General features: G+C 39.5%; 1 protein-coding gene across 3 annotated transcripts in view; it reads left to right on the plus strand.

The window, feature by feature from the left end:
* Positions 1-25,598, plus strand: part of LOC108570966 (CD151 antigen-like) — a 165,775-nt gene that overhangs the window by 69,789 nt on the left and 70,388 nt on the right. The window contains exon 4 of one of the 3 annotated variants that reach the window (XR_001891371.1): positions 11,663-11,845. The exons of 1 other annotated variant lie outside the window; for it this stretch is intronic. The gene's annotated coding sequence lies outside the window, so the exon portion shown is untranslated. Of the gene's footprint in view, positions 1-11,662; positions 11,846-11,989; positions 12,059-25,598 lie in introns of those variants that run through there. One more of the 3 variants, XM_017932906.1, reaches the window with a different exon arrangement.

A 25,598-nucleotide genomic window follows, 5' to 3' on the forward strand; every position in this document is an offset into this window, starting at 1 on the left:
ATAAAAACATTCCAGTCAAAATCACATAGGCAAAAAGTTACAAAGGGAAGACAAATATTTTTCCGTTGCCGGTGTGCTCTCGTTTGATCGATATCCAACGATATACGGGAAAGCAATTTGACGCGACTCCCGTCCGTGCGGTGTTGAAAAACAGTCTAGCGATCTTTATTTATCGTAGAAAACCCGTTAGTTTGTCTTCCGGAATTCGAGCAAATCTCTATCACCGTTGCGCTATCGTTCATCTGGGATCGAGCAGGTTAAAAAAGTAACGCGGCACTTTTTGCCAAAATTTACATTATGTATCTCGTAGATATAGACGAATATTGCAATCGCCTGTCCAAGCTTTTCGTAGCGAAATGTGTAAATAGAGGTGTGCGAGAACTTGAAAATGTCAGAAACCCAATTCTCGGGTCGAGTTGAGTTTCCAAAAGTATCTCGCGACTCGAGAATGTCGGGATTCTCCAGAATTTCGAATCACGTTTCGGGACTAATCCAAGATTTAAGGCTTTCACGGCCCGGGCCATAATTATTATCGAGGTTTTCCAGTGGAAACTGTGTCCTTATGGAAAAAGTACTCCAACGTTTCGCAGGCACTGTGTCAAAAGAATGCGAAAATTTCCAAGCACTGAGCTGCAAATCTTACGAAACGATGGAATACTTTTTCCATAAAGACACGGTTTACACCTGAAAGCCTCGATAGTAATTAGTTTCGGGTCTAGCTTTGGTACGACCGAAATACACGCCCTAATAATCCAAAAATGTGAATCGGGTTCTCGGAATTCTCGAGTCGCGAGATACTTTCAGGAACCCGACTCGATCTCGAGAAAAATACCCGACTTGACTCGATACTTTCGATTAACGCGGAGCTCTAGCAGGTAGTCGATGAACATCGTTTTCAAGGTTACAATTAGCGCAAAATTTCTGAACAGGATTTCTCGTTGCCTTTTTCCTCTTCGACTGAAAGTCGTTATACGAAGAAGAGAGGGATGAAGAGAGAGAGAGCAGGTTGCAGAGGAGAACAACAGCATCTGCAAAACGGCGCAACGTTTCGTGTTCGTCCACCATAATCTCTTGCCCCCCAACTTCGCCCCGTTTTACCTTGTTCTAGAGCGGTGAAGAGCGAAAGAGGAAGGAGACGAGGACTCTATCTCGAAGCAAAGATTGCTCCGTTTGCCCTGCATCGCCCGTTCTTCCCTGCGATTTACCCCGGCAAGATTGCCCCGCGCTCGCTTTAACTTTTAACCCCTTCACGGATATCTTCATTCATCTCGCCTTTTCAACCAGATCTTCCCCGCCATCCGCCAATTTTCGGTCTTCCCCTTTGTTCGAGCGTTGCTCGTAGATTGTTACATAAATTACTGGCGAGAGACTTTAGCTGTAGTTCGACTTACGATTTTTTTCCTTTTTGAGGGGTGTTGTAAGGAGAAATTTCAGTTTTACAAATTTGGATAATTCTGTTTAGAAGAAATGATAAATAATTCATTTTCGTATAGGATTTTAAGAAATTTCGGAAACCATCGTTTAAGCTTCTTTACCAATTGTTTTTTGAAAAGCTGTGGGTTCGTTGCTCCTCAAACCACACCAATCGTAAGCGTGAAATATGTGTTGAACAAGATTTATTTTGTCGATACAGAGTTTGATGGTAAATGTCTAGTTGACTCGAGTACAAGGTTTCCTCCAGTTCGCTGTCCCGGACTATCTCTGTTTTGTCCTTTTTCGGGCGTCCTTATATACGCCCTTTTCCTGTGCGCGGACTGTGGAGAGTGCCCCATCGGTACACGCCTAATTTGCTCATTACGCTCGCTCCCTTTTGGTGCGGGTTAATACTATTTTCTATTGGCGCGGGTCTAGGTGTGACTTACTCTCTATTGGCGCGCACTAGTTACACGCTACAAAGCTTTTTAGCAAATATTAGACACTATTAAAATGCAATTCTTTCGGTAGGTAATGTGTTATGAAAATCGGAACATTTGGTAGAATTCGGATTTGAACTTCGAATAATTAAAATGTTCGAAGTGTTTGAATTGCGCAAAATATTTCAGGCATTTCGAATATTCGAATATTCCACTTGATTTGCCACTTAATTAGCGTTAATGTTATTCTTATTATTAATGGGAAAGGAGTTGTTCGGTCCCGAGCACCGCGGCGCGGGACCGGCAGGACGAGTGCGCAGCCGAGCCGCATGGCATCAGCGGGACCGTGTTACAATGTCGCGATAAGGCCTTCGACAAGGGGATCCCGCGAGGAACCGAGGCGAGAGGGCTCGAGTGTTTCTTCGCTTGAAGGGACTCGCGTTGGGTCCTGTGTCGCATGGGCCACCAAAAGCGATGATCGCTCCGACGTCTTCCGTATCGCGTCGCACTTACCACACCACGCTATAAAGCACGGAGGTTTTCACCCTCGACACGCATTCTACTGAGAACACGCCTAGAAATACATTAATTGTTTAGTTCGAAAACGTGTTAATTTCTTTCCTCTAAATAAGACTCGCCCTGCCGCGAGTCAGCGTTTCCAAGCGTCGAAGAGTTACGGCGTTTTGGGACGCTACAGGAGGCGTCCACAAAGCATACAATACTCGACAAACTTGGGGCAATAAGGTTTCAGTAACGAGGGGAGAAACACAAATGTTACAGTCCTTTAAATAATTTAGAGGTTTCAGTTCGCCTCGAAATGGAGACAATCGTGCGCAGACATCTGCACGTTGCGTTCGCATAGTGATACATCGATCATATTATTATTGATGAGCTACTGATTACAGCCAATGCCTTAGGGATTGCCTTGGTTTGTCTTCCCGAAACTATACAGGGTGTCTGTTTTATCTCAATACAGTGAACGTGTTAATAAGTAAATGTTCAAATTATGTCATTTTCATCAGAAAAATCTCACCAACATGTTAAAAAAAATTCCAGATGAAAAAAACGTAAAATTAAAAAAGTTGGTATAAAATTAAAAAAGTTGGTATTAAAATCGCTTGGTTGCCTCGACTCACCTTTCATCCTTATCTTTTATTCGCTGTCCTTGTCTACGTTCGGCAAACTACAAAGGCGGGCGCGAGGCTCGAAAACGTAGTCCCTGACTCTACAAGTGTCCGGTTTAGGTTCCTTACGGACTGACACTTGTGGAGACATTACTGTATTACCAAGGGTGTCCTCTGTTGAGTCAAAATACAATTCGGAGTTCAAAACCGCCTACGATTACTTGTCTGATTAATCGACCACCATCTTTACCTATCACTCCTGTAATCTGTATTCTTACACCGCCTTTTTTTCCAAGTTTCTCTCGAAAAATCTCCTTGAGAATCATACGAGTACAAATAACGCGTGTAACGCGACGGTCCCGCGTATCGGATTACTCGATCAATCTTAATAAGTGCACCGGTTTAATGGAGAGGCATAAGTCTGGAGCGCGCACGCGCGCGATGCCTGGTCGCGCCACGCGAGAACGCTCGTTCATTTTTCTAATTGAACTGGTCGTCGTCGTCGTCGTCGTCGTCGTCGTCGTCGTCGTCGTCGCCACCGGGGAGACAGAGAGGCGACGCAACCGCGATGCCGCGTAGATTAAAACGCGACCGGGATTACAAGGTTCCGCGGCAAAAGTAAACGACCGTTGTCCTTGCACTCCGTAATTACGGAGTGGTTGTTATTTAACGAGTATTACCGGTACTCCGGACGATTTAATTAAATTACCGCTTGTCATGTCCCGAGATCTCTCTCTCTGGCTGTATCAGCCAACTGGAGATTCTTCAAGTGTACGAATACCGTTAACCGTTTCTTCGGGCTCGCCCGTCCCCTTTACAGATCGTTTCTCGTTGATTTCTATGCCAAGTCAACGAGGAGTGTAAGGCCGAAATAGAAGAACTATTTTATTATTTATGAGAGGGAAGTGAAATGTCGAGAAATCGACGAAGGCTGTAATGACGAAATGGAAGAACTGTTTTGTTATTTATGAGAGTGAAATTGTTGGTATCATTAAGGGACAAGACCGGTAAGAAGTAAATAAGAAAAGGAAAAAGGAGAGATGTTTTATTAAGAGGTGAAGAAAGTAGAATATAAGTGAGAAATGTGCACTATTGATTGAAAATTTCAGAACACTGCGTTGAAAGGTATATAAAAATTTTCAGAGAAAAATTGGCAGCTTTGAGAATTTTTTAACAAATTTTAAGACGACGCAAATTGCTATTGATCTGCGTAACATTCGATTATTTATAAGAGTGAGACAAAATAACAAGAAATAAAAATCAAAGTGACAAATGTAATACTAAGGAAATATAGTAATGTCTCTATAATTGACCACCAGCAAGGAACCGAAACAGGCCAATTGAAGAGTCAGGGACTTACGTTTTAGAGCCTCGCGCCCGCATTTGTAGTTTGCCGAACGAAGACAAGGACAGCGAATAAAAGATAAGGATAAAACAAGAGTCGAGGCAACCAAGCGATTTAAACACCAACTTTTTCAATTTTACGTTTTTTGACATCAAACACGGTATAATATGAACATTTACTTATTAACACGTTCACTGTCACGCCAGATTTACAGGTTGCTCTCAGGCGGCCACAAGAAAATTTTCATCATTTTAAGCATAAGATTATATTATGCTTACTATGCTTGATAATATTTTTTTTTTAATTTTAAATAACGTCTAGTTAGCTATGACGTTCAAAATTTTTAGTTGACGATATTTATTTTATTTGGTGGCCAATTGTAGAATCGCCCTACCGTTTGGTGACCAATTGTAGTATCGACCTACCGTTTGGTGGTCAATTGTGGAATCGACCTACCGTTCGGTGGTCAATTGCAGAATCGTGGATACAGATATTTAATGTATTTTTTTAGCCATTCATCCAAAGCGATATATTATGAAATTAAATTAATCACTCAATAAGTATTAATAAGTAAATGTTGTTCAAATTATATCGTGTTTGATCTCATTTTCATCAGACCTATGTTCGGTACCGAAATATTCAATTGATTAATTTCCCTTTCCGGTTTTTTCTACTCACTACACGATACCTCTCAAATCCCCAAATCTTACACTTAGGCACGTAACAAAAAAGCACATCTATAAAACACCCGACATCTGTGGGCTACTTGGCTAGGTTGAACGTCACGACCAAGCGAGGGAAGAACGTTCTCGTCGCCGTGACGTAGGAGAGTGACCGTTCTGGACGAGGCAACAAAGTAACGGGACCAAGTCGTTCCTCGTTGAGGCCTCATAGGACAAGGGACGGTTGAAGAAACGTTTAGGAGAAAATTATACACGTACCTCGCGATTTACATCGTTACAATAAATTCATGCTTTTGTTTGTTAAGTTAACAAAAAGGTGTAGTGTCATTCCACCCCCAAGTCATCCCATCCAATAGACAGGCTTGCGTTTCTAAAGCAAGGCAAGTCACCGTCCAAGAGAATAATATCGCAACGCGATATTCCGGACGGTACAACCTAGGCGTAGAATCTATATGGTCAATTGTAGAATCCAAACTAGTGGCCAATTGTAGAGACATTACTGTACAGGCGCTTAAAATAACTGATTGAAAATAACGTCGGTTCACTCGTCGGTGACTATGCGCGATATTGTGCGCGTCGCTGCCCTTTTCCCCGTTCTTATATGTTTCTTCGGCCGTTGGGACCGTGCAAGCCTCGGAGTGGGGGGTGGAGCCTGCGCTCACCCTTGTCTAGGGCCCCCTGCGGCTTGGGTCCCGCGGTCCTTGTCTAGGCTTGCCGCACAGCGCCTTACACAAATGTGCAACAAATCACATAAAAATTTCCAGAAAAAAATTCACAGCTTGGAGAATTATTTATCAAATTTTTTTCCTACTTAAATACACATATCGAAACGAAACAAATTGCTATTTATCCCTGCAACGTTAATTTCAATACAACAATAAATTAACAACACATTCAACGTTGCTTCAAATTGGCGTATAAACTTTTGTACAGAACGTAGCGCGGTAAAATAGATCACACACCGTCGAACGAATAGATTTCAGTTAGATCGCTATCCCGGTGTCGCGTTCAAACGTTCGAAATGATTTGTTCCGACTAACGGACTAAACGTCCGTATTGAAATTCCCAGGATTACGCAGGCATCGTGTGCCGCCTGATATTAAATAATTACAGCCGGTGGTGAATTTAAGCCGTGGTAAGCTCGCCCCGTTCGCTGCGATAGTATCCATTAGTCGTTGGTCGATACGTTCGTTTCCAACCGGCAATTGTTTACACTTAATAAGACGGAGAGCACTTTGCGCTACGTTTATCGATGCATGATGGATTAATACACGTCGATTTTAATTAGAGAAATTATCCCAATCGATTTGTTACGCGGTGCGACGAAACACGCGCGCAGAGATATTTTTGCTTACTATTTAACACACAAATTTCCCCTAAATGTCTAAAAATCCACAATCCGTGATTGAATTTTGGAGGATGTTTATGTGATAGGAGTTGTGAGAAGTGGCAGTCGAGTTTACGTACGATAATTATGGAATGTGTGAGGTGTCAGGTTTGGGAGGCTGTTTTGGGGAAGAAGGAGTGTTGGAGATAAGGGTTACATGCGAGGCTTATATCTAGAGTATCTTATTTAGACTTAATACTAGTTCAAATGCCGGATCGCCCGACGTCACATTATTATTAAGAAATTCTATTTTTGATCTGTAGTATATAATAATTTATCTATATTTCATAGTCTCATTTTGTTTATTTATTACTACACTATTGCACTGTATTGGTATACTTGTCGTATACCTCTCTCCTATCCTTCATTAGTTTTTAGTCATCCTGCCTCCTTTCCTTAACTGTAAACAAATCCGCATCATCCTAACGTTAGTCACCCCGAAACCTAGACCTCCACATCATCCTTTACTCATCGCTGAACCTAGACCTCACCCTACATTGACCTCTGAGACCAACACCTACTCTCGTACTTACCGAACCTATATCTAGAAACCTTTTCCGTCGAAACAGCAGATTTTTGTCTAGTGGTCTTCACGCACCGAACGTCACCGAACTGTCTAATAAAGTCGAATAGTACTACGCGCAGAACAGCATCCTTATTTCGCCCCAGTTCCCGTCAGGCTCTCCTACCGCGTACCTATTGAATATAATAAACCAACGCAAGGAATCACGAGCCGCGGAATACAACAGGATACGGCCAAAATAACAAATTTTGCAGCCGAGGTTAAAAATTTAACCACGTTACGCATTAAAATCTGTCGCAGTGAAAGGGTTAAGTCAGGTACCTTCAAGTATAGCTGTTCTGTACAATTACACTCGGTTCCTTAATTGTACATTTAAATATCGCCACATGTTTACCGTCCCTTTAATTCGAAAAATTTCAGCAGTGTCGTATACCTCTCTTCTATCTTTCATTAGTTTTTAGTCATCCTGCCTCCTTTCCTTAACTGTAAACAAATCCGCATCATCCTAACGTTAGTCACCCCCGAAACCTAGACCTCCACATCATCCTTTACTCATCGCTGAACCTAGACCTCACCGCCTCTCCCTACATTGACCTCTGAGACCAACCCCTACTCTCGTACTTACCGAACCTATATCTAGAAACCTTTTCCGTCGAAACAGCAGATTTTTGTCTAGTGGTCTTCACGCACTGAACGTCACCGAACTGTCTAATAAAGTCGAATAGTACTACGCGCAGAATAGCTCCCTTATTTCGCCCCAGTTCCCGTCAGGCTCTCCTACCGCGTACCTATTGAATATAATATGTAAATCAACGCAAGGAATCGCGAGCAGCGGAATACAACATACTGTTACATTATTACCAGCTAATGTTTTCATAATAACTGCAATTTTTTAAATTTATAATCTTTATAATCAAAATATAAATCAACCGAAATGTTTCTTTTCCCGAACGAAGAGAAATCAGGTTACAGAGGATTAATAGGAAAAATAATCGTAATCCGTGGAAAAACGCGTCGACGACGAAAAAACCGTGAAACGCGCCACGAACAAATCAACGATTAACGGACCAAAAAAAACGAAAAAAAGATATGGAAACACACAGCACCCAAGCGCAGCAATCATGCGCAGCCACGCGGTGCATGAGTCGAGCGGACATTTCGAACTGATGCCCGGTTTGCTCCAATTCCTCGAAACTAGGAGCAGATATTGGGGTGTCGCTGAATTAAAACACTTAAGGATCGTCGTTGCGTAGAAGCAGAACTTTATTTGCGCATGGTAAAACAGAGAATGAACGCGGACATGGAGAAAATAGGGCTGTTTAAGGGTGCTGGGAAGATGGACGTTGGGTTGTGACTATGCAGGAGAGTTGGAAGGTGAACGTGGGTGACTCGTTGTAAATACGGATAAAACTAAGGACTAAGAAGGGTGTAACAACGATCCAAATACCAGAAATCCAGCAGTTAACCCTTTGACTACGGCAGACTTTGAGACGTACCAGCCGTACCATACGGTAGGAAATCAGTCGCAACGGACTCGTGCATTTCTGAGAAAGTATATTCAAATAACCAAAACACTGAATTCCACTACATTAAAGCAATGTTATTCATTTCTTTGTATTCAATTGTTAGTGTACATACTAAAAATGTAACATTAACATTAAGCTTTTTTCACAATATATCTAATAATCTAGTAAAGTGTGGTACAATTCGAAACATGGATAAATACATAATAACAAAAAATAACTGCAAAATATAAATAAACATATTTAAATAATATATGTCTAACGGAATATGTAATTGCTGAATTAGCATTCACTTACGTCTGACTGAAATAAGATCTGCCGGAATTACGATCGGTCAAATTTTCCGGGCGCCTATAGGCGCCTTTCGTGTCAATGGACCAACTTGGTTAAGCGCCTGTAGGCGCCAACAGTAGTCAAAGGGTTAATAGATCTTGTTCAATTCTGACACGTCGTCGAGAATCGATGGAAGACGTAGCGACTGTGTGATCGCCTGAACTTTTTGCTTTTAACTTTCAATTTGTTCTGTCTGTCTCGTTGGCGCTTTGCCCCGTTCAGCCCTCGCGCATTTCCGCTTCCAAATGTCGCGTTTGGGTCCCTTGACGGGGGTGAGTTTTGGGTGAGACTCCCACTCACGTTCGGGCCTTGGTCACCGCCCAACGCCAACCACTCACCCTCAAGGAGAGGGTGTTTTGCATCCAGTACGCGTCACCTGGGCTTATGGGACAAACCCAGGGTAACGGTACCGCTCGCTCGCTCGCATGTGCATACGTCAATTGCTATTGAGATGCACGAAGAAACTCCAAATTCTCCATTTTTATCAGAGGTTTGGAGCCCTCCTGATAATAAGGAATAATTAACGAAGGAAAACATTAAACGCGTATTCAAACCTTAACACGTTAAGCGCGACGTCAGTCAGTGGTGACTGACAGTGAACTTTTGGAACCGGCAGTATCATGTTTAAAAAATAAATCTTATGCACGTCTCCTTCTTTTTTGTTTGCAATTTATGAACACTTCTTCTACCAATCCGGATTGGTATTTCTTCGTCTGAATGCCGTGCGAGCGCATTTGTCATCTTCTCTTTATACTCTATAACCGAACAGCTCGTGAAGTGATCGCCGCTGTGTGCCGCCTGAACGGAAAGCAGAGCGAAATCGGCTCCGCGCTCAACGTGTTAATCTCAAAAATTGCAGAAAGTCACGTCCGTATCGTAAACCTGGTCTAACTTAAGTATCCTTAACAGATCTCAAAAAAAAATTCGACACGTATTTTTTCGTTCACACCAAAAAGGATGAAAATCACCCTAAAATCGCAGGATAGTGTCATATTCAAAAATATTTACAATCGCCTATCTCCATGTGATTCTTCCTTCCCTCCCTCCCCCCCTCGTGTTATCGACAATTTATCCTTTTCCGCCCGCGCGTTGAAATAAATCCGCGAAGCGTTAGAATTTTTCGTTTTCTTGTTTCCTTTTTCGATAACTGTTACCCCCCACAGCAGGCGTGTTACCGTGGTAGTATGAATTTGCGAGGCATAGCGAGGGGGAAATGAAATTTTTCCCCCGAAAAGAATTCTCGTATTTCTTGGTATCGGGGCGGGATTATCGCGTCGGGATAAATTCAATTTCTCGATAGGGAGTATCGGATCGGAATCGGGTTGCAACGATCCGTGCAATCCAATCGTCGGTTCGCGGCTGTCACCGAGTACACGGTCAACGATATTCGTTTGCATTCGAATGGAAAGGTGGGTGCACAGACCTAGGAAAAGGTGCGCACGTGTGGCTGGCAATTTCTTCCCTGATTGCGCGGATCTGGGATAAAAAGTGGACCGAAACGGGACGTTTTCGTTCACGGAAGACGAAGGTTGATTAACTTGTCGTTACTTCGGGAATTGTCGTTAATTTAGAGCCGTTGGCGGGAAGCTGTCGATCGTTGATTCGTCGCTTCGAGAATTAGTACCGAGCAGTGATTCTGTTATTTGGAAGATTGTTTTTTAAATCGTAAGGTCTGTTTTTTTCGACAGTTTTGATCTACGTGTTGATTTGTAGAGAAGCTTTAATTGTCGTTTAGAAAATTGTTGGATTATTAGGAGAAATGAGTGTGTGTCTGTGTAATAGTAACAGCAAAAATGATCAACATACTGAGACAGATTAATATAAACATAGAAATAACATAGTAACCATCTGTTTAGTATGGGTGACGCTGATATGTTTTTTTTTTTTTCTTAGCGTCTCGTTGATGTTTGATTGATTGCGTAGCGACGTATCAAAATAAAGAAGATTCATAATTAAAATAAAATCTTTTAATTTATCACCATAAATTCTAATAAAAATCAGCGAAATTAAAGAAGAATGGAATAATATCTGAAAATCGAAACCAACAAAAATTCATAGCGTAATCACAAATTTTTCTCAAGATATCATCCCACGCGGTCACATGAACAGGAAAGAAAGAATCGTTTTTTCTCGTTTGAGAACTGGTCATTGCAAGATGACACATGAATTTCTCATAAAGAAGACAGACCCTCCCTTATGTTGCGAAGCCCCACTCACAGCACACCGCCTTTTGTACCACTGCCAAAAATTTTCTACCCAACGCCCCAAATTTAAAATCAACTCGAATACTGCTCTTACGTCTAAAAAGTATGCAAGAAATACTATTGAATTCCTTAACGAAACCAACCTCTTCCACAAAATCTAAATGTCCTCGATGTTGATGCGACGTAAAACACTATATAAAAATAAAAAAAAAAAAAAACAGCAACTAATGATTCTGTTATTTAGAAATTTTTTTAAAATCGTAAGGTCTGTTTTTTCGAGAGTTTTGATCTACGTGTTGATTTGTAGAGAAGCCTTAGATCGTTAAATTGTCGTTTCGAAAATCAGTAATTCGTAATGATTCTGTTATTTAGAAAATTTAAGAAAAATTGTACTATCTGTTTTTTCGAGAGATTGGCTGAATCGTCGAGAAGCTTCAGATCGATAAATCGTCCTTTCGAAGATTAGCAACTAATGATTCTATTATTTAGAAATTTTTTTAAAATCGTAAGGTCTGTTTTTTCGAGAGTTTTGATCTACGTATTGATTTGTCGAGAAGCTTCAGATCGATAAATCGTCGTTTCAACCAGCAGTTCACAATGATCATCACTTCAAAAATTAAAAAAAAATCCTAGAGTCTATTTTTCCAAAGTGTTCCACTAACTTCATTATTTTTTTTTTTTGTATAGGAAAATTAGTAGAACGGGGATCCAGGAACATGACCTTTTACGACGGAACGTATAATTTTACGACGCGATAAAAGAGATAGGGAGAGAGAGTAGCAGTTATACTCTTCATCGAACAGATGGCCTGCGAGCTTTATCAGCGCTCGTTCTATCAGCCCTCCTATCCATTGGTTTACCTCGCTGCCACAGGACAGAACAATTAGCGCGAGGAATTCTGCTAAAAACATTCCCGATAATTATCCTGCGATATTCACAAACACAGACAAATAACAAAAGAAACCCTGCGATATTAATCATAAATTCAACTCCAGGGAAAAATTCTTTTGATCACTGTGACTACTTCGACGTCGATTTAAATTAAATACGGTCGCTTAGGTTACCAGGATCGGAAGTGAAAAGGTAAAAAGAGGAGAATACTTGGAAGGTGACATACGAGGCCTTTATTTTGATAGCGGTGTAAGTCCATTTTGCTAAATATTGAGATATTTAATCGACTAAAAAATATTAACTATCACTAGTAGTCTGGCTATGTTTTCTGTGCTGACAAATATTCAGAGTTTTGAGGTAGAGAAAATATACACAAATGGACCTATATACACCACTGTCAAAATTATCAAATTTTTAATAACGTGACTTAAATCATATTTGATTGCTCAGAGTTCAAGGTTTTCCCAAAAAACTATATTATATTTTTTTAAATTTAAATCTTTTATTCATGTTATGCCAAGCAAAATTGCATATGTGTAACTTTAACCCTTTGCGATCGGTGCCGCCATAGTGGCGGCATTTCAATTTTGTTCTAGAAATCGGTGTCGCCGTTATGGCGGCATGATCTTTGTTTTGTCAAGTATCATACTTTGGAAAATTACAAAAATTAAAACGTTTTATTTTTATGCATTATAACTAGTATGTATTAAAAAAAATATATCAGTTTCAAAATATTCTGTTTTTCAATATCCTTATATATATAATAAATCAACTATGCAAAAATAACTTTAAAAATCTAAATTTGCTCCGACTAGCTGGTAGTCCAACCAGAGAAATGTGCCGATCGCAAAGGGTTAAACATTATAGGTTAAAAGTAAAAAAAATATTCATGGTTTTTAATTTATCAATTTAAAACATCTTCGTTGACAGCATGAGAAAAGTTTTCGAAATACATAATTTGTGGTGCACAGGTGGAATGTAAGGCAATAAATCACTCGTATCTTTATATTTAGCTGAGGTTATGGGTATAGAAGTTTCGTACAGAGGTGATAATTTGATGCTTTTAAAGGTCTATCATATTTCGTGGTAAGATTTAACATGTTTTACGTGCAATTCTTGCGTAATCTTGATTTTTTCCAAAATGGACCTACGCCACTATCAGAATAAATTGCTTATGTGTAAGCCTAAAAAATTTAGAAACTTCTTTTAAATTAGATTAAAATTCGAATAAAATTAGAAACTTTTTCTTTTAAGTTAGATTAAAATTAGAAACTTTTTGTTTCAAGTTAGATCTTAATTAGATTAAAATTAGAAACGGTTACTCTTTGAACATTCCTCGTACACAGGAAGAAAACGAAAAAAGCGCAGCGATCAGTTTATCGCGGAAGGATGAAAGGTGGCGGAGGATTTTTTACGAGGCGGGGGCAGCGTGTGCGCGTAACAACCGAGGGAATATAATCGTGGTATTTCGCTGGGGGAAAAGTGACGTAAAGACGAAAACGAGTGTCCTTTACGATCCCTTAAATGCCCCGTGTTATTTCCAGCTGGCGGACGATATTCAGCGTAATGCCGCGATAAATAACGGCTCGTAACTTCCGTGTACCAAAGAACGGGGGCAGAGGCGGCGGCGCGTACCATTCGGCCGGGGCACGTCGGTTTATAAACGTTAATTACGTCCCCCTAGGTTGCTTAGCGCTGCAGGAAGCGACGCTAAACACCAGTTCCTCGACGCCACTTTCTCGCTGTTCCTCGCCCGTGCCCACGGCGAAAACGCCTAACGCCGTATCGTAAATAGTAAAAAGAGCGTACACGTGAGTATGCATGTCGCAATAGAAAGAACGCGGTTCTTGGGACTGATACTTCTGTGTAGCTTGAAATCGGTAGGTGGATGCTTGTTTCCTGGAGTGTAACTGTGTAATTTGGAACGGTAATAGTTCTTCTGATAATTCTTCGGGTCTTTTTACACCCACCGTCTTTCTATACTCTTAGTCATTTTTGCTGTTATCAAGTTTACGTTCCTCAACATTATTTTAAACGTCGTATCGTAAATAGTAAAAAGAGCGTACACGTGAGTATGCATGTCGCAATAGAAAGAACGCGGTTCTTAGGACTGATACTTCTGTGTAGCTTGAAATCGGTAGGTGGATGCTTGTTTCCTGGAGTGTAACTGTGTAATTTGGAACGGTAATAGTTCTTCTGATAATTCTTCGGGTCTTTTTACACCCACCGTCTTTCTATACTCTTAGTCATTTTTGCTGTTATCAAGTTTACGTTCCTCAACATTATTTTAAACGTTCATTGCCTAGGACATGCATGGGCGACTGGCGGCTCGCGAGTGCAGACGACTCCTCTCCCCACTCCTGGGTCCCCCCCCACCAAACTCCTGTGGAGTATAGGAGGGGAGATTAGGAGTGTATATGTAGGAGCACGGTAAAGGCAATATGAAATAGTTGATAGTGGGGGAACCGGAACAGTGGTAGTGGTAGTCGCGAAGCGACAGCGGGAAAGAAGTTACCCGAGCCTTGTCTAGGTTCGTACGTCGCGTTGGAAACAAAAATTGTTTCACACAAAGTCTTAGGTCCTGTTTCACCCAAAAGTCTTAAGTCAAAACGAAGAACGCAATAGGATTAAATGAAATTCGATGGTTGGTTTTTGAGGACGTGTGGAGCAAGATTGTAGGAGTTTTTTGTTTGAATCTGCAGATTTGTCCTTTGTGAATTATTTCGAGTATTGGTATTAAACTGTGATTGTAACGATGAACCTCTAATTTGCAATTTCTATTTTTAGTATTAATCCTAGAGCGGTCTTCGGGTCTTTTTTGACCCGCCGCCTTTTTATATTTTTAGTCATTTTTGCTGTTAATTTTGCTTAACATTATTTTAAACGTTTATTGTCTAGGTTCACATGTCGCGTTGGAAGCAAAAAAATTATTACACGTAAGGTCTTAGGTCCTTTTTCACCAAAAAGTCTCAAGTGTACAGTCAAAACGAAGAATGCTCTAGGGTTAATCTAGTGTACGAATAGAATAATTAAAGATGTAACTCTGGAATAGTTTTTTTTTACATTCTGGAACAGAATTTCTTGGAATGGTATAGGAGAAAGGATTTTTGTTCCTTTTCGTTTAAATTTGTAAATTTGTCCTCGTAAATTAATATTAAATCGCGAGTGTAATAATAGACCTCTAATTTGCAATTTCTGTTTTCACTATTAATCAAGTGTACAGTCGGAATAATTTAAGATGTAACTCTGGAATTTGGAATACTAATAGTTTCTTTTTAATATAGTATCTTTTACATTATGGAACATTTTTTAAAATAGTACAAGAGTGAAAGCTTTTTTCCTTCTCGTTTAAATTCGCAAATTTTTCTGATCATTCGTATTAAACCGCTACTGTAATAATAAACCTCAAATTTTCAATAACCTATCTTGGTTAATTTGAATAATTAAACTAAATTGTAATTCTGCAATTTGGAACAGTAATAATTCTTTTTACATGCAACAAAGTTTCTTAGAATATTATAGGAGAAATGAATATACAATCAAATAATAACAATCAGTATTAAACCGCGACTCTAACAATAAACCTCTAATTTCCAATTACTATCCTCGTCATCAATTATTTCACAATCCCAACAGTCGTTCAATTATAAGTAGTAATTACGAGCACAATAGCAGCTCTAGCTGAGCCTCGCCTTTGCACGTTTATAAAATGTCTAACAAACACGTTATTTTTATTAAACATAGACAATGCGCATATACTCTCTCGTTCACAAGTACATATCAGGACACTTATCCAATGTGAACTAAATCTAAACAGTTATTACAAAATTATTGAAATCGAAAAAAATTATTCAGCCTCGAATTTCGTAGTATAAAATGTTTGCTAGTGTATCTAGCGAAGAAATGTCATTTTTTAAGTCGTAATACAGTGGATTCCGGTTAATTCGGACCGCCGTTTATTTCGGACAGATACAGAAGAGTGGAATATATGGTAAATACGCGTTTATTTACTTATTGTTAGCTTTCTTTGCATGCTTAAACACACATTTTCGATAAATCTTTTTTAGCTTCATTTTTTACGTTCTTCAGATTTTGCCGGTTGAAATTCGCTTTTTTGGGACAAATCAGTCCGGTTCCAATTAACCGGAATCCACTGTACTATAAAAAAATTCACGTCTTGAATAATTATAGTCACTGAATTCCCAACGAAAGGGACTATCATTGTAAGTGTTTAAAAAAGGGTGGTCCCGTTTAAAGAAATGAAGGTGGCCTTGATATCTTTAAAAAAAAATGACACAAAAACAAAAATAATCTTGGCATCGTGTGAGTCCCATTGAACTATTCAACATTGTCCTTAAGACATTTGACGTATCTTTAAAAACAACAAAGATATTTGAGGTGCAAACGTTAGGTGACTCACCCTGTATATTCCCTTAAAATTTATTCACTCCCTTAATTATGTAAACATTTTATCAATTATTTGTACTACAATATACTCCCAAGTGCCCAAATACTCACGCAAGCAAGTGTACATACCGTGAAAACGCAGGATGCGTACCCAAAAACAGATTCTTTTCACAGAAAAACATTTTACCCTCCACCAGATATTCAACCACCGCGATTCATTCGTTTTTACGTAGTTTTCAATTCTAAACGATTTTTATCTCCAGCATTTCCCCTCAGGCATTTGACAAATTCTACCTTTTCCACAACAGGATACCAAGTTGGAAAAACAAATTCAAATCCTACCATACTTTCTTCACGTAACAGCTGTCCCAACACTCGCAAACATCGCTGCACAACAAAATACACAACCTCGTATCAGAAACTTGGTTTCATAATCTGAAAAACAGACAAGCTCGACCAACAAAGAGCTCGTTGCGCCACGTGACCGCGAATTTCTCTGGAATAGGATGCTCGTAACTCGACGACCACGCGAAACCAGATTAAGCAAGCTTCCTCCTCTCGATTCCCACCTTTCCCTGCGTTAACTTCCCGAGGTTAAATCGTTGCGCACCTACACGCCGTCATTACCAAGAGTCACCCGGCAGAAATCTATGATCCATCGGAGCATGTCCGAGATCGGGGTTCGCTCCCGGAAGCGGATGGAAAATTGAGAAAACCAGGCCTGAGGAACGCTGAGAGAGACTTGTCCCATGGCCGGCATTATCCAATTTTCCACGGTGTGCACAGAGAGCTGGTAGCGCGCGGTGTGCAATTGCAAACGCAGAGGCGGATGGCGTGGGCCGACTTGCTTCTCTCGTCGGGGTCCCGGTTCTCTTTTCCCTCCAGCTGGTGCACGGGTTCGCCGTTGCTGCAACCTGCGGTCGAATCGAACGCGGCAATAAAATCGATACGCTGCTGCTGCTGCTGCTTCGATCGCTTATATAGACCTTTTTTGTCGTAGGAAACGCGCGCGCGCGCGTCATAGTGGATCGGTGGATGTAAACGATATCCACTGTGTTACGTGTGGTGATTGCGATATAGTCGCGGTAATTGAAATGGGAACGGAGTAATGTGCGAACGAGAATGGAGGATGGAGGACGGTGAAGGATAGAGATGGACGTAGGATAGAGGATAACGAACGTGTGTGCCCCGCGGTTCGCGGAGCTAATAAGTGAACGAGAGTGAAACGTGGAAAGAGAAGAAACAAGTATGAGAAAGTAGGGGATTTGTAGGGAACGGTGGGTATCTACATATGGTTGATGATCGATGGTGGGCGTAGATGGCTCGATTCTTGGTTTGCACGCGGTTAATTGGTGGAGTGTGTATGGAGAGATTGTGGGGCTGTGAAAAATAGATGGTGAATTGTATTTAACCCTTTGAAGTCCTTGTGGGGTCTGATTTGACGTAGGTCTTTGTGCCTTAATGGTACCTTATAAATTGGAAGTGATTGTAAACCATTGTTTTATGCATTGATATTAGGGTGAAATTTAATATTTTATAAGTAACATTATGGTGAAATATTGAAAGAAATGCAAACTGCTGGACAGTAGTAAAATGAGTGCGAAGTAACTGGATTATTCAGACTGCAAAGGGTTAAGGATTAGGGATTGTAATCTGTATACTAATTAGAGGTGTGCGAGAACCCGAAATATTGGGAATCCGATGCTCGGGTGGGGTCGTGTCGGGTCGGGTTCCCGATAATGTCGGGATTCTCGAGAATGTCAGGGATTCCTGAACGAGTCGAGATTCCGGAAAATTTCGAGAACCCGTTTGCCGTTTCGAGACTTGCAATTTTTCATACACAATGTTTACTCAGTCGCTTTGTTTACATCAAATCGCACGAAACCTAGTATCCGTGTTACTGACGTACAGACATCGTACATTCCAGAAATCGTAACAAAAAGTGCAGAAACATTGTCCTAATAATGTGAATCCCGACACTTTTGAGAATTCTGACACTTAAGAATCTCGGTACTTTTGAGAATCCCGGACATTCTAGAGAATCCCGACACTTTTGAGGATCCCGATACTTTTGAGAATCCTGACACTTTTGAGAATCGCGACTCTTTTGTGAATCCCTATACTTTCGAAAATCCCGGTACTTTTGAGAATCCTGACACTTTTGAGAATCGCGACTCTTTTGAGAATCCCTATACTTTCGAAAATCCCGGTACTTTTGAGAATCCCGACACTTTGGAGAACCCTGGCACTTTTAAGAATCCCGACACTTTGGAGAACCCTGGCACTTTTGAGAATTCCGACACTTTGGAGAATCCCGACACTTCTGAGAATCCCCATACTTTCAAAATTCCCGATACTTTTGAGAATTCCGACACTTTTGAGGATCCTGATACTTTTGAGAATCCTGACACTTTTGAGAATTGCGACTCTTTTGAGAATCCCGACACTTTGGAGAACCCTGGCACTTTTGAGAATTCCGACACTTTGGAGAATCCCGACACTTTTGAGAATCTCAATTCTTTTAAGAATCCCAGTACTTTTGAGGATCCTGATACTTTTGAGAATCCCGATACTTTCGAAAATCCCGATACTTTTAAGAATCCCGGACATTCTCGAGAATTCCGACACTATCGTCAATCTGGAAATTTTCGGGAACTTGTCCCGATCCCGAAAAAAATTCCCATCCCGACGCGACCTGATATTTTCGGGTTCTCACATACCTCTAATACTAATATACCAACATAGGGATTATAACAGGGATTATATTTTATTTATATCAAGGTGAATAATACAGGTTGAAGGTAGTGTTGGGTACCGGTGAATTGTAGAAAAAGGAAATTGAATCAGTGAAATGGAATTTTACTGCAGTTTTTCTGGATGTTATTTTATGGAAACAGCGAGCAAATGAAAACTACCGATGAATGAATGAATTACGATGGTTAAAGCTCTCGGGGAAGGTGAAATATTTTTCACTGAAAAGAAAATCTTTTTGGATATGTACTCCGTGGTTTTATATTATGTACAGTGCTGTTCGTAAGTATTAGAACACCTACGAGTATATTATTATATAATTAATTAATAAAACGTAGCTGTATAATTAAGAGATTTAATTGAATTTAATTATCGCCTTTTCTAGAACTTCTGGATGGAGTGTGAATTATTAACGTTATTTGAAATTTTATTTCGAATAACATTTTACGAACAATTACTTGAAAAATTATATCATTTCAAAAATTATTTTTCGAAATAAAATAGCACTGTTGTATTTCCTTTCGGAATAATAGCACTATTATATTTCGTTTTCGAAACACAATAGCGTTACTTCATTTCAAGAAATAATCTTTCAAATTATCGGTTCACAAGCATATTGAGGAATAATATTTCAAGTAATCGAAATAATCCTATTTCAAAAACGAACTATTATACAATACTGCTATTATTTCAAATAGTTAATATTTCTCCTTTTTATTTTACATAAAAATTGCCCAGGCCCAATATCACTAAAATATGCTCCTTATATTACAGAACTCTAAACTAAATAATTTCCCAAAAACTGTTTAAATTTCCTTCACATTCAACAAATATCTCAATACTTCTAACCAAAAGTGTACATTTTTTCCCTCGCTCCATACCAAACAATTTCCCATAAAACATAAACGACAAGAACACTCGCCAATTTCTAACATTTCCAAAAAAAAATACAAATCTCCTCCAAAAATTCTAAATTCCATAATCCGAATCCCTAATAACTAATAACCAACTTTCCCTCGCTCCATGCAAAATAACTTTCCAAGAAAAATACAAATCTCCTCCAAAAATTCTAAATTCCGTTCCATAATCTAAATCCCCAATAACCAACTTTCCCTCGCTCCGTACGAAACAATTTTCCATAAAACCCAAACGACAACACGAACACTCGCCAACTTATAACATTTCCAAAAAAAAAAAAAAAAAAGAAATACAAATCTCCAAAAATTCTAAATTCCGTTCCGCAATCTGAATCCCCGATAATCCAGCTTCACTGGTCGACGCGACTCGAAATAAATAAATTGAAAAAGAAAAAAAAATTTCCATTACCTCGAACTTAACCACCAATCGCACAAACCCAACCAATCTACATCGCAAACCTTTCCCCCTCGCCAGCGATTCATCTTTATCGATGAAATTTCACGGCGGTATGATTCCAACTGGAGATACAAAACGAGAAAAGAACGTGCAAATTACTCTTCTTCTCACCGAGATCAAGCGACACGGTTTACTCTCTCGTTGATACGTGACCCTACCACTCCGTATGATCTCCGCTGAACGCCATTAAACCTCGTCGTTTACCGCGAGTTCATTCGAGACGTTCCACCGAATAAAATGACGGCGGTGGTGGTACAGGAACCCGAGAGAGAGAGAGAGAGAGACTCGTTTCCGTGGCGTTAATGGCGCTTGTATAGTTGTCGATCGATAACCATTTTGTGAACCCTTGTTCCGATATCAAGAACGGATTTAACACCTTCGACATAAATATACAGCAGACTCTCGTATAACGCGGTTAATACCTTACGCGTTATGGGAAATCGTGTTGCACGAGAATCTTTCTCGTATAACGCGAATAATCTACTGTAACATGTTTCGAACTTACTTTTATTTTCTTCAGAAATAGTTACGCAAGAGATCTTCGGTTGAACTTTCACCCATTGTAGCACTTTATTTTGCTTAATGTTATTATACATCGTTCAGAATGAGAGTAACCTCGCTCTCGGACCGATTCTCGTCCGTTCTGCGCATAGACAGAGAGCGTAGCAGAGGGTAAGACGGAGAAAAACGTAGGCGGTTTGGACGTTCTAGCCCTGCCTTAGGCACGTTCCATGCGCGAAACGAGGTTACTCTTATTTTGAACGATGTATAGTAATCATTGAAAGTTAGTTAAATTTGTGAATTTCAAATACACCAAGTTATAACACATTCAGAAATAAATCAAACATAGTACAGCATCTGGATGAATTTTCACCCGAGGAGCGTATGAGGGTTAAATAAGTCACATATATTCACTGTTGGGTTAAAAAAAAAAAACATATGACCAATGTAAGTAATAAAGAAACAATCAAGAGAAAACAAGAACAATTATAAAACAGAAGTCGGTAACGATGAAGAAAACAGTGTAACGCTGAACTAAAGCAGATTTAATTTTTAAATGCGGGGAATTCCTGTATTGTATTGTAGTATCCGGGGGGCCTCCATGCTCAAATAGGAAACCGAACAGGAAGAATAGAGAGGGGGTAGTTGGCGTAGTGCGCAGAGCGTCAGCTTACCAAGCGAAAGGTCTCGAGTTCGATTCCCCGTTGGTCCCTAAAAATTTTTCCGTCGATTCCTACATTTTTATTCAGCGCGTTGTACGAGGAATCGTGTTATATGAAAACAGTAGTCGCGATATCTTCGCCGCGTTATAGGAATTTGTGTTATACCGGAGTTCCTACTCAACACAACACCGGTGTTGCTTGTAGGAAAATGCGAAACCTGTCTCGCCAGGAACCGTCCAATAAAAAAAAAGTGGAGGGGAAGTCTGTGTGAATGGGACGGCAAGGTTAATGCGATTGGATGATTGGCTCGATTAGCAAATTGGCTGGCGACGTGTAGGACATTGGGATAAATGAGGATATGTCTATGTTGGGAAATGGCACCGCAGCAAATTGATGGCAAGGGATCGAACGACAGCCCACCGATGTCGTCGCTGATATATTATGAGACATGGTTTTGCGATAGGCGGGCTTACGTGCGCGTGTCAGCCCTGCGATTAACGCCAACTCTCTCTCTCTCTCTCTCCCTCTCGTGCAAATGCAGCAGGGATGAACCGAGGTATAGCTGGCGAAAAAATGAAAAAAAGGGGGAATTTTCGACGATAAAATTTCACGATTAACACGCCGCTTGGTGTCGTTTCATTTCTGATCGAATGAAAAAAAGGTATTTCTATGGGTGGGTGAAAGAGGAAAATTGGAGCAGAATGAAATCGTGTTAGAGGAAGGTATGAATAATTTCACGCCAATTCGCGTACTTTCTGCAGTGTGGCGTTGATATGTTTTTCAGCAATTTATTAGGAAAGTAAAATTTTGAAAAAGATATTAAATGTTGAAAAATCGAGTAAGATAGACTGACATGAACAATTTCGCTATGAATATCTTCAGACGTATAAAAGATACTACTGTTTTCTTTGAATTGTTTTAAAGAAAGAATGCGTAGTCCTTAGCTTGGTATCAATTTTCAAAGCGACAGTTTTTCTTTGGAAATTGATACCAATTACCAGGTCCACCACGAGGAGGTGACTACGCAGGGACCCGACAAAAGTAGGGGGCCCTATTGGCAACTTTTTGTGAATTTTATTTCGCACGGGAAACCGTGAATTTACGTTACTTTCGATTTTATCGTTTAACTAAATTTTGATAACACGCTGGTCAAAAATTAAGAGAAAATATGATATAAACGCGGTATACTATATAAATTTAGGGAAAAGGGAAACGCGATATATTTTAATTCTAATCTAATTCTCGGAATTTTATTTCGAGAGAAAAACCGTGGATTTGCATTATTTTCGATTTCATTATTTAGCTAAATTTTGACAAAACGCGAGGCAAAAATTGGGAGAAAGTAAGAAATAAACGCGGTATGTAAATTTAGCAAAAAAGGAATCCGTGAATTTACATTATTTTCGATTTTATTATTTAGCTAAGTTTTATAAAATTCGTATGAAAAATGAAAGGAAGCTATCGAATGAACGCGATATAGGCACTAAATAGCAAACAAAATAGGTGTGAAAATGTTATAATTATTTCGAAAATGGATTATTAATTAGGACGGTAAACTATTGAGACATTTTAATTATGTCCCAATTCTGCATGAGTATAGTGCAGTCGAGTTCGTGGCAATCGCGCTCGTATTTCAGCTCGAAATATTTAACCAAATTTATACCAAATATTATACCAAAAATCCCAAATCACGCGACTCACCGATCACAGGCTGCACAGCTGGCCACTGCAACCTGCATTTGGCCGCTACTCTCGAATCCATGAAATTTTGTAGCTTTCCTCCACGATCCATTTCAGTCCCCTTGGCCTTGATTTACCAGGATCCACCACGCGTAAATGACTGTGAACAGAGTAAACGCAAATTTATATTTTTAATTGAAAATTTTATGATACGATTAAATTTAGATAAAAGACGCGTAAGTAATTGAAGAAAGCCATCAAGTAACCGCGGTATATAAATTAAGCAAAAAAGAAGAATCGGGAATGTATATATAATACTCTAATTTAAATAGAATTAAATTTTGATTGAGTGGTCGAAAGAGAATTGAAAAGAAGCTATCAAATAAACACGGTAAGTATGTTAAACAGAAAGTGAAATAGGGGCGAAGCTGTTATTAAACACAATATAATAAATTCTCGTATTTTTCAAAATTAATAAGCTGCAGTATTTATAGTAAAAACGAATTCTAAATCAGATTAATACGAGGAGCAATTGAGACGTTCGACCTACGAGTGTGTATATGTATGTACATCCCACACGAGTACAACTGCCCTCGTGGCAACGAGGTTCGTTCGTAAACACGCGATCATAGAGTCTGTTTCTTTTGACCTCGTGGCAATCGAGCTTGTTTATATACTCGAACCAGTCCGAGAGTCAAACTATCGCGAATTGCTCTCGAGAGTGAAGTTCATCGAATATGTACTTATTATTATATAATACAGGGTATTGAGAGTGCAAGCAGAGAGCTGGACGCACAATTTGAGAGTACTCTCGACAGCAACTATCGCAGAGAATTCTTAAGGTACGTGTGCATTTGAGAGTAAAATTATCGCGAGTTATTCTCGAGAGCCCAATTTATCAAATACACGATATTGAAAGTGCTAGCGAAGAGCTGGGCATAGTTTGAGAGTACTCTCGAGAGCAACTATCGTAGAGAACTCTCCGACGTACGTGTACCCTTATATAACCTCTAAATATTAATATACGAAATATTTAACCACCACCAGAAAATCTGTGCACGAGACTCACCATTTGCACACCCCATTGCTGGGCACTGCAACATGGATTTGACTGGCTGTGGAATTTTCCATTCGAATTTATTAAGCGTTTCAAGTTGTCTCTGGGAATCGGTTTGTTCTTCTTGGGCTTGAATGTTAGTTCAGGAAGTAGCTGATGCAATAATCCATATCTTACGGGAGTATTCAATGTCCAATAATGACTTGATAATAAGTATTAGTAATTGGGAATGTTGTGTCGCGTCGAGTGAGGACAGAGGTAGGAATATCTCCGAAACTTCGTGTACGAAGAACGCGATCCATTCGCTTCGAAGGCTCGGAGACTAGTGAGCTCGCGGATGGACGGCAAGCTCCCCATATTGCATTGGGCCTCGAAGCACGTCACCAAGCGCGCGAATTTTGACTGATACTTGTCGGAGAATTTAAATTTTCTATTATAATACCGTATAATTTATTAATTTTTACTTTTGTATTATAAATTTGTTTTAACACTACATACTATTATTTATACATTTTTGCAACTTTCTTTAATAAGAAACTGCGTTTTAAGTTTTTAATTATTTTTTTTTATAGTGAGATTAATTTCGTAACGATTAAAAATCAGGATGACCTGTGTTTCATAATTTCCTGTACAAATTAAAATTTTATTCAACGTTCGCTTGTTTTAATGCCACGAAATAATTTACATCGTACATTTTCTTTATTTATATTAAATTTAATATTCCTTACAATTAAAAATCAATACAGTGAAAATAGCCACGGTGAATGTAAAATTATTGTGTTAAATAATTCCTTATACAAATCAAAATACTCCTTCCTTTTTAATAAATTTAATTTGATGGACTTCGTCACTTTTGCTTCTAAGCAGCTCAAATAATAAGAAACGCTTTTTATACATACATACAATTTAGGAAAGCATTCTTCTGCCTGTAGTCTGATCCGAAGTAGAAACGAATATCCATTATTTATCGAAAAATATCGAAGGCAATATTTTTTGCACGAGTTTTTACACCAACACTCGGACGGTGGTGTCCGCGTCCGTTTGAAACCCTATCCCAGACGTAGCACGCTCGCTTCGTCGATACTTGATGCTGTGCGTTATTTGTTTACGTTCGAGCGCTTACGGAACGAGCATGCCTGGAAAGATGTTTTTCTCGACAGTACACAGTGTGACTAAGGAAATAAAAGACGTATTCGCAGTGACCAGCGAACTGATTTTAAGGGCTCTGTAAGTACTGATTGAAATTTTTGTACTGATTTTAAGAAAAATAACTCTAAATGTACAAAAAATATATATAATT

This window comes from Habropoda laboriosa, unplaced genomic scaffold (assembly GCF_001263275.1).
Source record: "Habropoda laboriosa isolate 0110345459 unplaced genomic scaffold, ASM126327v1 scaffold88, whole genome shotgun sequence".
Taxonomy (NCBI): domain Eukaryota; kingdom Metazoa; phylum Arthropoda; class Insecta; order Hymenoptera; family Apidae; genus Habropoda; species Habropoda laboriosa.